Source organism: Amia ocellicauda, chromosome 7 (assembly GCF_036373705.1).
Source record: "Amia ocellicauda isolate fAmiCal2 chromosome 7, fAmiCal2.hap1, whole genome shotgun sequence".
Lineage (NCBI taxonomy): Eukaryota > Metazoa > Chordata > Actinopteri > Amiiformes > Amiidae > Amia > Amia ocellicauda.
This window is the reverse complement of record NC_089856.1, coordinates 6,410,308-6,427,215: the sequence shown is the minus strand read 5'-3', so window position 1 is coordinate 6,427,215 and position 16,908 is coordinate 6,410,308. Positions and strand designations below refer to the sequence as shown.

General features: G+C 38.4%; 1 long non-coding RNA gene across 1 annotated transcript; it reads right to left on the bottom strand.

The window, feature by feature from the left end:
* Positions 1-248: 248 nt before the first annotated feature.
* Positions 249-4,664, bottom strand: LOC136754015 (uncharacterized). Its single transcript, XR_010817485.1, has 6 exons — positions 4,521-4,664; positions 3,725-3,871; positions 2,782-2,928; positions 1,984-2,130; positions 1,041-1,187; positions 249-389 (listed from the first exon to the last, which is right to left on the bottom strand). It is a non-coding gene; the product is annotated as an uncharacterized LOC136754015 (long non-coding RNA).
* Positions 4,665-16,908: the final 12,244 nt, after the last annotated feature.

The following is a 16,908-nucleotide window of genomic DNA, read 5'->3' as shown; positions in this document are numbered from 1 at the left end:
TGGCCAGGATCGCTTTTACTGCTTTAACTTTGCTTGATGCAGGCTAAATTTGCCCCTATTGTTTATTTTTACTTGACTATCAAGACAGACAACTACTTTGTAGAGGAGAATCACTCCAAATTTATATGTTCCAGTTTTACTGGAGGATTTGAACATTTAAACCATGTTTGCCAATTACATTTCAGTTACAAATAAACAATTAATATGACAATTTTTTCTTTTAACAACATGGCAATTCTTACCTGTACATTCCTGTGAAATGCTGGTCCTTTCAACTCCTGGAGAGTTTCTGTATCCACTATCACAGGAGCAGGTGTAATTCCCATCAGTGTTGTGACACTGTGCGTTTGCACCACAAATTGAATCAGTCTCATTACACTCATTAATATCTATCAAGGCAAAACGTATAATTATTATGGGATCCATTATCGGTGCAATAGTAAATTATGCATCATAGAAGCAAACACATATGTGGAACGCTGACCAACAGACACACCTTTCTACAAAAGGTGCTTTGACACATTTAAAAGGTATTTACCATGATTTTACTTGTACACTTTTTACATTATTTTGGAGGGCATTTCTATTTCTTTACATTAGCATATTAATGGCACACAGCAAGCGGCTAAATATTTGTTTCATGATTTGTTTTCTTGTCTATTGTAGTTGACTTCTATAGGTTTCATATTTATATTTTAGCTTTGAAGTCAGAAACCCTAAACAGAGTCAGAGTTTCCCATTTATAAATTGGACGTTGCAACACCTTTCCATCTTAATTATTTTATTTATTGTGTTATATGTAAGTGATATAAGGGAAGTAGAGTCCCTGCACTGATCTAAATTCACTTCACTTTTGTTTGATACTCAAAATGAACTTGCTACAATTCCATTTGTATTGTTGCCTTTCAGTCCCACTCAGAGAAACATGATGGACTATGTAATTTAATCAATCAATTAATCAAATGTATGTAGCACTTGATACACAACATAAAGTGTCGCAAAGAGCTTTATATGGAAAAATAGAAAATAGCCATTCTTACCTTCACATAGTCTTGAACAGCTGGTCCAGTTGAGTCCTTGAGGGTCTCTGTATCCACTGTCACAGACACAGCTATAATTCCCAACTGTGTTGAGACACTGTGCGTTTGGACCACAAATGAAGTTGGTCTCATTACACTCATCAATGTCTGTGGAGGCAGATTCATAATTACTATGGATTATCATTGCAGGAGTCTATACTGCACATTGAGTTAACCCCAAAGCATGAGAGCTCTGTAAGCATACACAGTTGTTTTGCTCTTTGAGCTATAATTACGTTTAGGCATATAGCTTTAAATTAAGGAGATCATAAGAAATAATACATTATCATGACGCATTTTAATATTTAAGTGCACAATTCTGAGGAACTGCATAGCACAACTTTATAGCGAAGTCTGTTATGCCAGTGCTGATTTTAACAGTAGCTTACTATCTTATTTAAAAAAAAATCCACTTATGATAACTACATGTTTTTGTAGGCTGGCAGCATATAAGCAAAATAAACATGTAACCATTATATAATGTTAAACTTAAAATTCTAGTATGAAAACAAGGTAAATAAAACAATGTTAGCTCTAGTCAAGACTGCACTTTATTTTTGCTCGTAATGTATTGCCTTACACTTGCATTGTAGTTATCAATTGTACCAGCACAGAGATATCGAACCCATTAGTCAAGGTAAAACAAACAATTGGGGCAAACTTGGCCAGGATCGCTTTTACTGCTTTAACTTTGCTTGATGCAGGCTAAATTTGCCCCTATTGTTTATTTTTACTTGACTATCAAGACAGACAACTACTTTGTAGAAGAGAATCACTCCAAATTTATATTTTCCAGTTTTACTGGAGGATTTGAACATTTAAACCATGTTTGCCAATTACATTTCAGTTACAAATAAACAATTAATATGACGATTTTTTCTTTTAACAACATGGCAATTCTTACCTGTACATTCCTGTGAAATGCTGGTCCTTTCAACTCCTGGAGGGTTTCTGTATCCACTATCACAGGAGCAGGTGTAATTCCCATCAGTGTTGTGACACTGTGCGTTTGCACCACAAATTGAATCAGTCTCATTACACTCATTAATATCTATCAAGGCAAAACGTATAATTATTATGGGATCCATTATCGGTGCAATAGTAAATTATGCATCATAGAAGCAAACACATATGTGGAACGCTGACCAACAGACACACCATTCTACAAAAGGTGCTTTGACACATTTAAAGGGTATTTACCATGATTTTACTTGTACACTTTTTACATTATTTTGGAGGGCATTTCTATTTCTTTACATTAGCATATTAATGGTACACAGCAAGCGGCTAAATATTTGTTTCATGATTTGTTTTCTTGTCTATTGTAGTTGACTTCTATAGGTTTCATATTTATATTTTAGCTTTGAAGTCAGAAACCCTAAACAGAGTCAGAGTTTCCCATTTATAAATTGGACGTTGCAACACCTTTCCATCTTAATTATTTTATTTATTGTGTTATATGTAAGTGATATAAGGGAAGTAGAGTCCCTGCACTGATCTAAATTCACTTCACTTTTGTTTGATACTCAAAATGAACTTGCTACAATTCCATTTGTATTGTTGCCTTTCAGTCCCACTCAGAGAAACATGATGGACTATGTAATTTAATCAATCAATTAATCAAATGTATGTAGCACTTGATACACAACATAAAGTGTCGCAAAGAGCTTTATATGGAAAAATAGAAAATAGCCATTCTTACCTTCACATAGTCTTGAACAGCTGGTCCAGTTGAGTCCTTGAGGGTCTCTGTATCCACTGTCACAGACACAGCTATAATTCCCAACTGTGTTGAGACACTGTGCGTTTGGACCACAAATGAAGTTGGTCTCATTACACTCATCAATGTCTGTGGAGGCAGATTCATAATTACTATGGATTATCATTGCAGGAGTCTATACTGCACATTGAGTTAACCCCAAAGCATGAGAGCTCTGTAAGCATACACAGTTGTTTTGCTCTTTGAGCTATAATTACGTTTAGGCATATAGCTTTAAATTAAGGAGATCATAAGAAATAATACATTATCATGACGCATTTTAATATTTAAGTGCACAATTCTGAGGAACTGCATAGCACAACTTTATAGCGAAGTCTGTTATGCCAGTGCTGATTTTAACAGTAGCTTACTATCTTATTTAAAAAAAAATCCACTTATGATAACTACATGTTTTTGTAGGCTGGCAGCATATAAGCAAAATAAACATGTAACCATTATATAATGTTAAACTTAAAATTCTAGTATGAAAACAAGGTAAATAAAACAATGTTAGCTCTAGTCAAGACTGCACTTTATTTTTGCTCGTAATGTATTGCCTTACACTTGCATTGTAGTTATCAACTTTTCCAGCGGAGACGTAGCGAACCCATTCTTCAAGATACAAAAAGCTATTGAGGCAAACTTGGCCAAGATCGCTTATATGGCTTTAACTTTCCTTGATGCTGTCTAAATTTGCCCCTATTGTTTATTTTTACTTGACTATCAAGACAGACAACTACTTTGTAGAAGAGAATCACTCCAAATTTATATTTTCCAGTTTTACTGGAGGATTTGAACATTTAAACCATGTTTGCCAATTACATTTCAGTTACAAATAAACAATTAATATGACGATTTTTTCTTTTAACAACATGGCAATTCTTACCTGTACATTCCTGTGAAATGCTGGTCCTTTCAACTCCTGGAGGGTTTCTGTATCCACTATCACAGGAGCAGGTGTAATTCCCATCAGTGTTGTGACACTGTGCGTTTGCACCACAAATTGAATCAGTCTCATTACACTCATTAATATCTATCAAGGCAAAACGTATAATTATTATGGGATCCATTATCGGTGCAATAGTAAATTATGCATCATAGAAGCAAACACATATGTGGAACGCTGACCAACAGACACACCATTCTACAAAAGGTGCTTTGACACATTTAAAGGGTATTTACCATGATTTTACTTGTACACTTTTTACATTATTTTGGAGGGCATTTCTATTTCTTTACATCAGCATATTAATGGCACACAGCAAGCGGCTAAATATTTGTTTCATGATTTGTTTTCTTGTCTATTGTAGTTGACTTCTATAGGTTTCATATTTATATTTTAGCTTTGAAGTCAGCAACCCTAAACAGAGTCAGAGTTTCCCATTTTCAAATTGGAGGTTGCAACACCTTTCCATTTTAATTATTTTATTTATTGTGTTATATGTAAGTGATATAAGGGAAGTAGAGTCCCTGCACTGATCTAAATTCACTTCACTTTTGTTTGATACTCAAAATGAACTTGCTACAATTCCATTTGTATTGTTGCCTTTCAGTCCCACTCAGAAACATGATGGACTATGTAATTTAATCAATCAATTAATCAAATGTATGTAGCACTTGATACACAACATAAAGTGTCGCAAAGAGCTTTATATGGAAAAATAGAAAATAGCCATTCTTACCTTCACATAGTCTTGAACAGCTGGTCCAGTTGAGTCCTTGAGGGTCTCTGTATCCACTGTCACAGACACAGCTATAATTCCCAACTGTGTTGAGACACTGTGCGTTTGGACCACAAATGAAGTTGGTCTCATTACACTCATCAATGTCTGTGGAGGCAGATTCATAATTATTATGTACATCCTTATCGGTAAAATTGTATACTAAGGTGTTGCTTGTTAATGTATTATTAAGTATGTATAAATATTTAATAGAAGATTTATACTACATTATAAATTACGTACAACTTATTTATAGTAATACATTAAAGTCAAACAGGTAGCTAAAAAGTGTCCCTCTTTCAAATGTTGTACAGGCAAATAATGACTTTACAAAGAGGTAAGGCTTGGCGGGGTTTAAATACAGTGTGATGAGGAGTGATGAGTGGGAAAATCTGGAACAGGTGAAGGAGATAAATGAATAATGCAGGGCTAGAATACCATGAAATGGGTAAAAGGTGACATTTGGAGGTGAATTTGGGGATTTCACACTGGGATTGAGGATTGGGGATTGACAGTGGTCATGTAGTCTGCTTCATTATAACACTTATTGATTAAGATCTCCCAGAACCTTTAATCATTTCAATGAATGAGTGGTGCATTAATTAAGCAGCAGCAGGTATTTAACTTTTTTTAAATTATATATTACTGTCTAGTGCAGTTTTATTTCTTGTAAATAAATAATGTATATGTTCCAATTTACCAGTAGGAACTGTGTAAAAAAATAAAATAATGAAAAAAAAAACTGCAGTGATTTCCAGAACAGTATAAATAAAACACTTAAATCATCAAAACATCAATGCTGTAAAATATATATTACAAAGAAAACACAAAAATACTAATAACAAGAAGACGTTATTCACAAGGATCACATGCCACATACAACATGAAAAAAAATGCCTTTGAGTTTTGCAGTTAGAAAGGTCACAGATGGGTGAAAGATTTCTGCAATTAAGATGTTCTTAAACACCTGTTATATTTTAATTATATACATTTGTAAGATATGATTTGTTAGAATGTATTTTTCTATGGGAAATATCTTGCTTTCTGGTTTGATACAGGAAACCGACATCTCCCTCTTTTTGCCTAATTCTTTAGATTGTGAGGGGCCCTGCTAGCAGTTAAACTAGAGATAAGAGTACAAGGCCAAACACATCAAAGAGGCCAAACAGTTAGCTTTCTTACTGCCATATCGAAATATGGTGTGATGTTGGCAAAATGTGATTGGTTAAAGAGAAACCTTAGAAACAGAAGGAATATACAAAGAGAAAAAAAGACAAGAAGAAGAGAGAAGAGGTAGACAAGAAGAAGAGAGAAGAGCAGGAAGAAGAGAGAGAGACACACCCGCTGCCGACCTGACCATACTGACCTAAGCTGCCCTGTGAGGAAAATAGGAGAATAGGAGTAATATCCTATCCTTTCTGTAAACCAGCAGAAGCTTTATAGTACTTATGTTCAGTAATATAATTAAATGATATTGGTTTTCTATTTTTATCACAAATAAATGATTATTGCACATCTGTGACTTGACCGCATCTTCCCTCTAAAAAGGATCTTAAAAGAGAAACCAATTGACCTATGAGTTTTCAGTTCAACTATTTATTTAGATTGACTGAAAAACCAAGCATATTTAATTCTCTTACACAATATTTTTGAAAGTGCTATTTCACTGTTTAATAGTTTTAAAATGATAGGTTGCGAATGCAACCCCGCTTATCTGTAAAAGGAAGCACTGCCCAAGGTGCAGGGGTTTCTGCGCATTTCCGTAGGAACCTGTTCGAAAACGTCACTATATCAAAGATGCCATTGGCCCCTGCACACGTCACTCGGAACAGGTCCCTTTCACTTCCTGTACTGCGCAAGTTCATCCTTTTTTGCCAGGAGCCAGGACTCCCATGTGACCTTGCAACTCTTGGGCAGTGCTTCCTTTGTCAGATAAACGGGGTTGCATTCACAACAGTCAGAAGCACTGCCCAAGGGGGAGGGGTTACCGTATAACAAAACCATTGCAAGGAAGGAGGCAGCGAGCTGATGAGGGAGCGTACTGCTAGGGGGCCTCGGCAACACAACTCCAGACAGAAGCCACAGAGGCCCCTTGGGGCCAACTTGGGCTGTCCAGGAGTGAGGACTGAAGTCAAGCTCTACCGGGAACTCTCTGCAATCAGCATTTACAAAGCAGGCTACAGAGGTCAACTCTTACGCCCTCCGCTTACAATAGGAAGGCCAGCTGCTCTACTTGTGCATCTAGGAGCGAGGCCGTATATATTTGCTTGCACAATACATGACGTGGGCAATCCAGCAACTTGTGCGGCCTCCGTGCATTAATGCGACAGTGAACCCCTGATCCTGCAAGAGTGGGTCCACAGACCCACTGAATAACACACATCAATTGAGTAGCCACAGCTGGACATAACAGTATATACAGCGTGGCAGCAGGAACATTCATGTTGCCTCCATGCAGCACAGGAGAAATGACAGAGCAGCCAGCTCCACTGTGCTGTCATAACAACTAAACATATTGCAGGGTCCAGGAAGCAAATCATGCACCACCACGTAACACAGGAGCAGTTGTCACCTATTAGCGCAGGTAATGCAGGACAACAGCAGGTTCTACCATGACAATCAAACCATAAACATTGTGGAAGACCGTTCATGCACTCTTCGCATGACATGGGAGGATTGGCCACTTGCTCCACTAGCCCAGCTAGGAGCGAGGCCACACCAGGGGCAGGATTAAAACAAAAATGTTCGCGCTGCGCATGTCTGCGAATGGAAATCGCGCTGCTAAACTATCGCGGTACTAAGTCTGACCCCATTTGCGCCGCAAAACGACCTTCTCGCAGCTCCTTTCTGGCACAATGCGAGAGAATAACACAGCCGCTACTACAACACTACACCACTGTACTCAGTCGCGCTTTCATTTTTAGTTAGATGCTACTCTCTTCTAATGTTTAAAGTAAATCCCATGATGTACAGTTGTGTAGTTTGCTATTAGTGGCTGGTTAAAGTTGTAGTTAATCCTGCCCAACAATACAGTGGGAGTGGTTACATTTTCGATGCATTAAATCAAGAAAATATCTGCTAGAAAACACCCTGAAAATGCTCTCGCAGGTCCACTAGTTTTAGACAACTTCGGATTGTCTGAAGCCTCTCGCGGTTGAGGCGCAGTGAGAGAAAGCACAGCTCTGGCACAGGTGTGCGCAGGCGCAGCTCCGGGTTCATTCACAGCGCGGCTCTACGTCAGTGAAATAACTGCACAGTGCGCTAATAATACATTAGATGTTGCGCCCAACATCCACATAAACGAAACGTTGCTTATTATTTTTGCACAGAGAGAAAATATGTTGATATTGAATGTCATTTTATATTGTGTTTTGTTCAGCAATGTGACAGTGTTCGTTTCGTTTTGGTTTCATGACTTGTTTAACTCGTTTATTCTGATCTTGCTTTCTTGCTTTCATGTCTTAACAATTGATTCCTTCTTATCAGATCTTTCGTGGGAAAAGTGCCAACTATCGAGTGTATATTACACCTCACTCGTCTCACTACAATGATGTATATGCAGCCTATACCCTATGTAAGGGGGGTGTTTCCATGTTTCATACATTTGGATACAGCGCAATGACACGGATTGAATGTGGATTTTGATGGATCATGTTGTAGCCGATGTGGGACAGTACAGTATTTCTACAGTCACGCATCTCTCTCTACAGGCTGCTCGGCGCTTCTCACTGACACTTACAGGGGCTGGAAAACGGTGTCTTTGATCGTAATATTTTTAGGGGGGCTAACAGAAAATGTAGGGGGGCTGAAGCCCAACTGAATAGGGTCTAGCCATGCCCGTGAGCTGTTTGTATTTTTGGGAATGAAGGTGACTTTTAAGACACAAACACTACATCGAATTACACTGTCAGTAACTGTATAATTGCTATTATGAATATGTACACAAAAAGGTAAAGCATCTGGAGACGTCTGGATGAGATTTATAGAATATTGTTACAGGCATATATGGTTGTATAATTTGCAAGCCAGTACACAAACAAGTGTGTGATGTTTAGGCACTGCACGTTAAGTGTAAACCCCCCCCCCACACACACACACAAAAATAAAAAATAAATAATAATAATTATATATATATATATATATATATATATATATATATATATATATATATATATTCTAGAAAAATATGGAATAATCTTAACAATCAATTATCTAGTAGCAGGTGGCCAACGTTATGCCTTTTTCATAGACATAGTAGCCTATATAGCACCGTTACATTGACACACACACAAAGAAGATTGCAATGTTAATAGCAATTGCCGCTAATTGGTCGATTTAATTGCCACAAGAACCCGTAAAACTATTCAATGTAATGTTTCGTAGGTTTTCAAAGGGGAGATATGGCCAATTTCATATATAAATAAGTCTATATATAAAGTGAGGGAAAAAAGTATTTGATCCCCTGCTGATTTTGTACGTTTGCCCACTGTCAAAGAAATGATCAGTCTATAATTTTAATGGTAGGTGTATTTTAACAGTGAGAGACAGAATAACAACAAAAAAATCCAGAAAAACGCGTTTCAAAAAAGTTATAAATTGATTTGCATGTTAATGAGGGAAATAAGTATTTGATCCCCTATCAATCAGCAAGATTTCTGGCTCCCAGGTGTCTTTTATACAGGTAACGAGTTGAGATTAGGAGCACTCTCTTAAAGGGAGTGCTCCTAATCTCAGCTCGTTACCTGTATAAAAGACACCTGTCCACAGAAGCAATCAATCAATCAGATTCCAAACTCTCCACCATGGCCAAGACCAAAGAGCTGTCCAAGGATGTCAGGGACAAGATTGTAGACCTACACAAGGCTGGAATGGGCTACAAGACCATCGCCAAGCAGCTTGGTGAGAAGGTGACAACAGTTGGTGCGATTATTCGCAAATGGAAGAAACACAAAATAACTGTCAGTCTCCCTTGGTCTGGGGCTCCATGCAAGATCTCACCTCGTGGAGTTTCAATTATCATGAGAACGGTGAGGAATCAGCCCAGAACTACACGGGAGGATCTTGTTAATGATCTCAAGGCAGCTGGGACCATAGTCACCAAGAAAACAATTGGTAACACACTACGGCGTGAAGGACTGAAATCCCCACAAGGTCCCCCTGCTCAAGAAAGCACATGTACAGGCCCGTCTGAAGTTTGCCAATGAACATCTGAATGATTCAGAGGAGAACTGGGTGAAAGTGTTGTGGTCAGATGAGACCAAATTCGAGCTCTTTGGCATCAACTCAACTCGCCGTGTTTGGAGGAGGAGGAATGACCCCAAGAACACCATCCCCACCGTCAAACATGGAGGTGGAAACATTATGGTTTGGGGGTGTTTTTCTGCTAAAGGGACAGGACAACTGCACCATATCAAAGGGACGATGGACGGGGCCATATACCGTCAAATCTTGGGTGAGAACCTCCTTTCCTCAGCCAGGGCATTGAAAATGGGTCGTGGATGGTATTCCAGCATGACAATGACCCAAAACACACAGCCAAGGCAACAAAGGAGTGGCTCAAGAAGAAGCACATTAAGGTCCTGGAGTGGCCTAGCCAGTCTCCAGACCTTAATCCCATAGAAAATCTGTGGAGGGAGCTGAAGGTTCGAGCCTCGAAACCTTAATGACTTGGAGAGGATCTGCAAAGAGGAGTGGGACAAAATCCCTCCTGAGATGTGTGCAACCTGGTGGCCAACTACAAGAAACGTCTGACCTCTGTGATTGCCAACAAGGGTTTTGCCACCAAGTACTAAGTCGAAGGGGTCAAATACTTATTTCCCTCATTAACATGCAAATCAATTTATAACTTTTTTGAAATGCGTTTTTCTGGATTTTTTTGTTGTTATTCTGTCTCTCACTGTTAAAATACACCTACCATTAAAATTATAGACTGATCATTTCTTTGTCATTGGGCAAACATACAAAATCAGCAGGGGATCAAATACTTTTTTCCCTCACTGTAGGTTGTCAACATTGCTGAAGGATGTATTCATAATGATCATGTGAACGTTTACCGAGAACGATGTTATTTTCAAAAATGAGCATGATGCTGATTGGCTAAAATGGATATATTGTGTTTTGATATAAATCAGGAAAGTCAGATGTCACAATTTTTTAACATTGGGATTACAAGACATATAACTCAGTTTAGATTATACCGTGTATACTACGTGAAAAAGGTACCCTGTATTAGTATATCCATAGCATGAATCTGAATTATGTGTAGAATTTGCTTCATTATCACGTTTTGCCACAAAGCTCTTCAATGTTTGCTCACTAATAGGGCTGTAACGATTCCACACATTTTCCATTCGGTTCAATTTTCAATTGTAGTTGTTATTTTTCTTCACACACTTGTCTCCAAATTAATAACCTTTTTTGACGAAAATCAAACAATTATTTTAACACTGCCAGCCAGGAAATTAACAGTAAATGAACAGTAAGGGCTTATGAAATGCACTTTAATTAGCCGATCAGGACAGGCAGACAGGAGCTGATCAGCTGCCATTATTCAATTATGCATCAAAACTTGCACATATACCGTGACGTCCTCAAGGACCAAAGGAAAGGATCCAAGTGCAGGCTTAGAATTGAAGCAGATAATCCGATAAGGGCAAACGAGAGAGAGTAAACAGGGACAGTCCAAGGTCAATCGATCAAGCAAACAGGCTAGTGGGGAGATCCAAAACGTAAACGAGAGAGGGAAGCAAGAGGTCAAAATACACGGTAAGGCAATCAAGAAAGACTCAGAATTGATCCGGGAGAGAATGCAAGACTTCACGATAAAGCTAGGAAACAGAGGGGTTTAAATACTGTGTAGCAGAGAGGGTTTAAACAAGGTGAATGAATGATTAGCCAATGAAAGGAGAGGAGGACAGAACAGGTGCACCTGGAAGGAAAGAATGTGGAAAGACTGGTTTGACTGGACAATGAAAAGGAGAAGCACTAGACTAGAGTTCGGGAGAGGGAGACCTCTGGTGGTGAACTAAGGTAGAAACACAAGAACAATAATAATAAAACAAACTTTACACGATACATTGTATAACTCGGTATGCACATATCTTAGCAGACATATACAATTATAAAACAAAGAACCAGTTATAATTAGCAGGAAAATGAAATATGACATAGCTATATTATTATTATTATTTCTTGGCAGACGCCCTTATCCAGGGTGACTTACAACATAAGTTCAAAACAAAGTGCAAAAATACAGTTAAGTAAAAGGCATCAATCATTACAAATTCAATTTAACTAAAACATAGCAATTCAAAATATAATACATTTTACAAATTCCAATTTACAATTTACAATTTACAGAGGCAAGTACAGTAAGTGAGGTCCTGCATACTGGACAGTGAAAGCTAAGTGCTGTCAATATGTAGGGTCACAGTCAAGGGCTACGGGAAAGGGAGTAAGGAGGAAAACAATCAAGAACGCAAGAAGCATAATAAAACTGTGAAGTGCTATCTAGCGGGGATAAAGCACTAATATTACAAGTACTGTCGGAAAAGATTCGTCTTGAGTCAGCTATAGTGTTATGCAACGAGAAAGCGCTTTGAAATGGCTCCGTCTCTCTATTACAGCTGTACATCAATGCAGTAAACGCACTTTTCAACACTACAGTGCCTATAATATAAAATAATTAGCATCAAACAGGTAATGATCAAACACTGATCCAGAGACCTGGGTTTTCAACAAGATCGAGACTGAATTCCAAAGGAAAGAAACTTGCTGAGCACTATAGCAAATGCAAATCTGCTAATACAATAAACAATGACAATAATATATGACTATATGACTTGTAGAAAATCATATTTCAGGAATCAACACGATTATAACTCTTTCACAATGACTATTTTGTATTACAAGCCCAGATTGTGGGTTATATTGTATTCAGTATCCTACCGCATGAACTTAGAAAGTTTTTATAATATAACTTATTACATTCACAACTGAAATGCCGTATCTAATTTCAATATGTAGTGACACAGAAGATAAGCGTGAGAAATGCACACACGCAGAGATATTTACTCTCTGCTGTCGTTTTGTTTTTCTGATACTTGAATTCATTTTGGTTTGGCACCCGTCTTTCAATTTGATGGTCGCAATGAAAAGCTCGTTTGGATCTTCGATTGCGATTAAAAGATCTTCACTGACTTACCAATACTGGTGGCTGGACAGCGACTTCAGTGACCCACTGCCGCTGCACTGAGGACTGACTTCAAATTTGTGATTAATGACTGACCAGCCATAACATCACACACACTGTGATTGGCTGCTGAGTGCTGTGGGCAGGATGCTTGACATTTAAATGTATTTCTCCTTAATCTATTGGTCTTTCTGTCTGTTGTCCACATTTTGTTTTTCCATGACAGGCTACAAAATGTGTACTCTGTAACGAATGCATTTTTAGAAGTTGCGAATTACAATACTTCACTCAAAATATACTTAAGTAAAAGTAAAATTACCACATTGGTAAGTACACGAAAAAGCCACTCAATTACAGGATCGAGAGTAGTTGTAATTCGTTACTTTCCACTCCTATATTTAACTTTAAACACATTAGTTGTTTGCCTAATTTCTATAGAGATGCACTTCTCTATACATACTGCAACTGTGGTGTTAGTGGGCATGTGTGGTGGCGCTGTCGCTTTAAGAGGAAACTTCACCGTAAAAGAAAAAAACAGTTAATTCTGAGCCTTTGTCATGGTCACTGTCCCAGCTAGAGGCCACCATTTCCCTGCCTTTCCTAGCACTGTCCCAGCAATCATTCTATTAACATTCCGTACACCCTTGTGCACTCTTGCTTCCACCCTCTGTTCCCATTCACCCTGGTCCTCCCAACCTTGTTTCCTGTTCCCTTATAATCCCCTCACTTCGCTCACTCATGGGAAAGTTTTGTCAGTTCACCCTGCGATCCTGAGCTTTCTCCTTGTGCCCGCTCCTTGTACCGCCTTGTTTCCCCCTTGCCTATATATTGTATACAGTGAGAATTTTTTTTTTGATCCCCTGCTGATTTTGTACATTTGCCCACTGACAAAGAAATGATCAGTCTATAATTTTAATGGTAGGTGTATTTTAACAGTGAGAGACAGAATAACAACAACAACATCCAGAAAAACGCATTTCAAAAAAGTTATAAATTGATTTGCATGTTAATGAGGAAAAAAGTATTTGACCCCTTCGACTTAGTACTTGGTGGCAAAACCCTTGTTGGCAATCACAGAGGTCAGACGTTTCTTGTAGTTGGCCACCAGGTTTGCACACATCTCAGGAGGGATTTTGTCCCACTCCTCTTTGCAGATCCTCTCCAAGTCATTAAGGTTTCGAGGCTGACGTTTGGCAACTCGAACCTTCAGCTCCTCCACAGATTTTCTATGGGACTAAGGTCTGGAGACTGGCTAGGCCACTCCAGGACCTTAATGTGCTTCTTCTTGAGCCACTCCTTTGTTGCTTTGGCTGTGTGTTTTGTGTCATCGTCATGCTGGAATACCTATCCACGACCCATTTTCAATGCCCTGGCTAAGGGAAGGAGGTTCTCATCCAAGATTTGACGATACATGGCCCCGTCCATTGTCCCTTTGATGCGGTGCAGTTGTCCTGTCCCCTTAGCAGAAAAACACCCCCAAAGCATAATGTTTCCACCTCCATGTTTGACAGTGGGGATGGTGTTCTTGGGGTCATAGGCAGCATTCCTCCTCCTCCAAACACAGCGAGTTGAGTTGATGCCAAAGAGCTAGATTTTGGTCTCATCTGACCACAACACTTTCACCCAGTTCTCCTCTGAATCATTCAGATGTTCACTGGCAAACTTCAGACGGGCCATGTGCTTTCTTGAGCAGGGGGACCTTGCAGGTGCTGCAGGATTTCAGTCCTTCACGGCGTAGTGTGTTACCAATTGTTTTCTTGGTGACTATGGTCCCAGCTGCCTTGAGATCATTAAAAAGATACTCCCTGTGTAGTTATGGGCTGATTCCTCACCGTTCTCATGATCAGTGAAACTCCACGAGATGAGATCTTGCATGGAGCCCCAGACCGAGGGAGACTGACAGTTATTTTGTGTTTCTTCCATTTGCGAATAATCGCACCAACTGTTGTCACCTTCTTACCAAGCTGCTTGGCGATGGTCTTGTAGCCCATTCCAGCCTTGTGTAGGTCTACAATCTTGTCCCTGACATCCTTGGACAGCTCTTTGGTCTTGGCCATGGTGGAGAGTTTGGAATCTGATTGATTGATTTCTTCTGTGGACAGGTGTCTTTTATACAGGTAACGAGCTGAGATTAGGAGCACTCCCTTTAAGAGAGTGCTCCTAATCTCAGCTCGTTACCTGTATAAAAGACACCTGGGAGCCAGAAATCTTGCTGATTGATAGGGGATCAAATACTTATTTCCCTCATTAACATGCAAATCAATTTATAACTTTTTTGAAATGCGTGTTTCTGGATGTTGTTGTTGTTATTCTGTCTCTCACTGTTAAAATACACCTACCATTAAAATTATAGACTGATCATGTCTTTGTCAGTGGGCAAATGTACAAAATCAGCAGGGGATCAAATACTTTTTTCCCTCACTGTATCATAGAATAGACTTGGAGCCAAAACATCACAATTCAGAGATACATCAGTAACATTGTTTTATAAATGGTACTTATAAGTTTACCTTATAGGTAGAGCTGTAACATATAATGCAGTCTTCTTATAGTATATGTAATTAAATGGCATTATAAGATGTTTAATAGCAGCTAATAAATAGCATGGCAGATTATGGTAATAGATTGATGTCGATGTGAAAATGTCATGTTATAATACCTTTTATTAAGTATGCTATTAAATATATTATAATGTATTATAGCAAAAAAGGTTAAATAAAAATGTCTAATATATTTTTAATTTGTAATAATCATATAACAATAACATAATTAATAATGTGTTAATAGATTGTTTATAATGGACACTTAAAGTGTTACCAAAAGGAACTGTAGGGTTTGTTAAACCATAGATGATACAATTTTAGTATAACTGCACTGTACATATTGTACAAAGTCATATCAAAAATACATCTTTACTTACCAGTCTGCATACCACCATGTAGGAAAAAAGGCAGCAAACCTGTAATTTTGAGAAAAAATAAGAAACAAAACAAGAAAAAAAAAAAACAGACTTTAATTTGTTCCCCCAAAAACAGTAATTGGGAAAATATTTTTGACTTCATTTAAATTGAATTGAGAAATTCATGGACCAATAGTTTGCAAGTGTAAAAAGGACAATCAAAAGGGACTATAATTCAATACAAGAAGTTACAAAAAAGTACCATGTTGAGAGGAGCACCAAGACCCTGCTCAAATACACTAGGTCCCAGGAGCAGCCCTGGACCACCTTGAGTGTTACCCAGAACTTTGCTTACGCTTCTGGTTTTGAGTTTATACATTTTTTCCCTTCTCAACATTTTGGCAAATTCCTCACATGTAGGCAGGGTTTAGAGGTAGGTATATTTGATGCATCTCCATTGGTCAAAAGGTTTCACAGTGACAGTTCAGTCTCACCCACTGATCCACCTTTAACACCCTTGATAGTGAGAAATTGCAGGAGGACAGTGGCATGCCTCAATGCTAGTTAATCACATAGCGAATTTGGCTAAAGGCTGCTTTTCTCACACTGAACCTTGAAGAGGGCGCTTCCCTGCACATCTTGCCACTCTGTGCAGTCACCAACCTTAGTATTTATGTCAGGTAACTTCTCGTTATATATATATATCAGTCTCATTTATGTTTAGGTGCCGAGAAAGATCCTATCATTACTTGTTACCACAATTTCCCTTAACTGATTATTATTCAATGATTAAGGATAGGCAGGGCCACCAATAATCTAATGTCTATTAACTTGTGTCAATTTCAGACTAAACAGTTAAACAGGAATGAGAAGATATTTCTCGGCGTTGACAGATTTTACTTCTAAAATTACCAACAAAACAGTTTAATGCAACACACATTTATATTTAAGAAAACTAAATGATATTCCACATTTTAGAGTTATGAATCACAGATTAACATTTCTAATTGATTTCTCAAATGTCATGAATCTTGAACTCCAACCTGTTAAACTTATCTGAACTTAATCGCAGAGAGGCCTCTCTGTCTTCGGGCTCAGATAACAGCACACAGCACGAGGTCCGTGTGGTTTGGAACAAAGGCAGTCCGGTTCGGCTTTGTCCAAAAACTTCCACTCAGTTGATGCACCTAGAAGTTGGGGTTTCGCGAATGTAGAGTCTTTTCCAAACAGATTTTCCACTGGTTTGAAGGCTCCAAGGT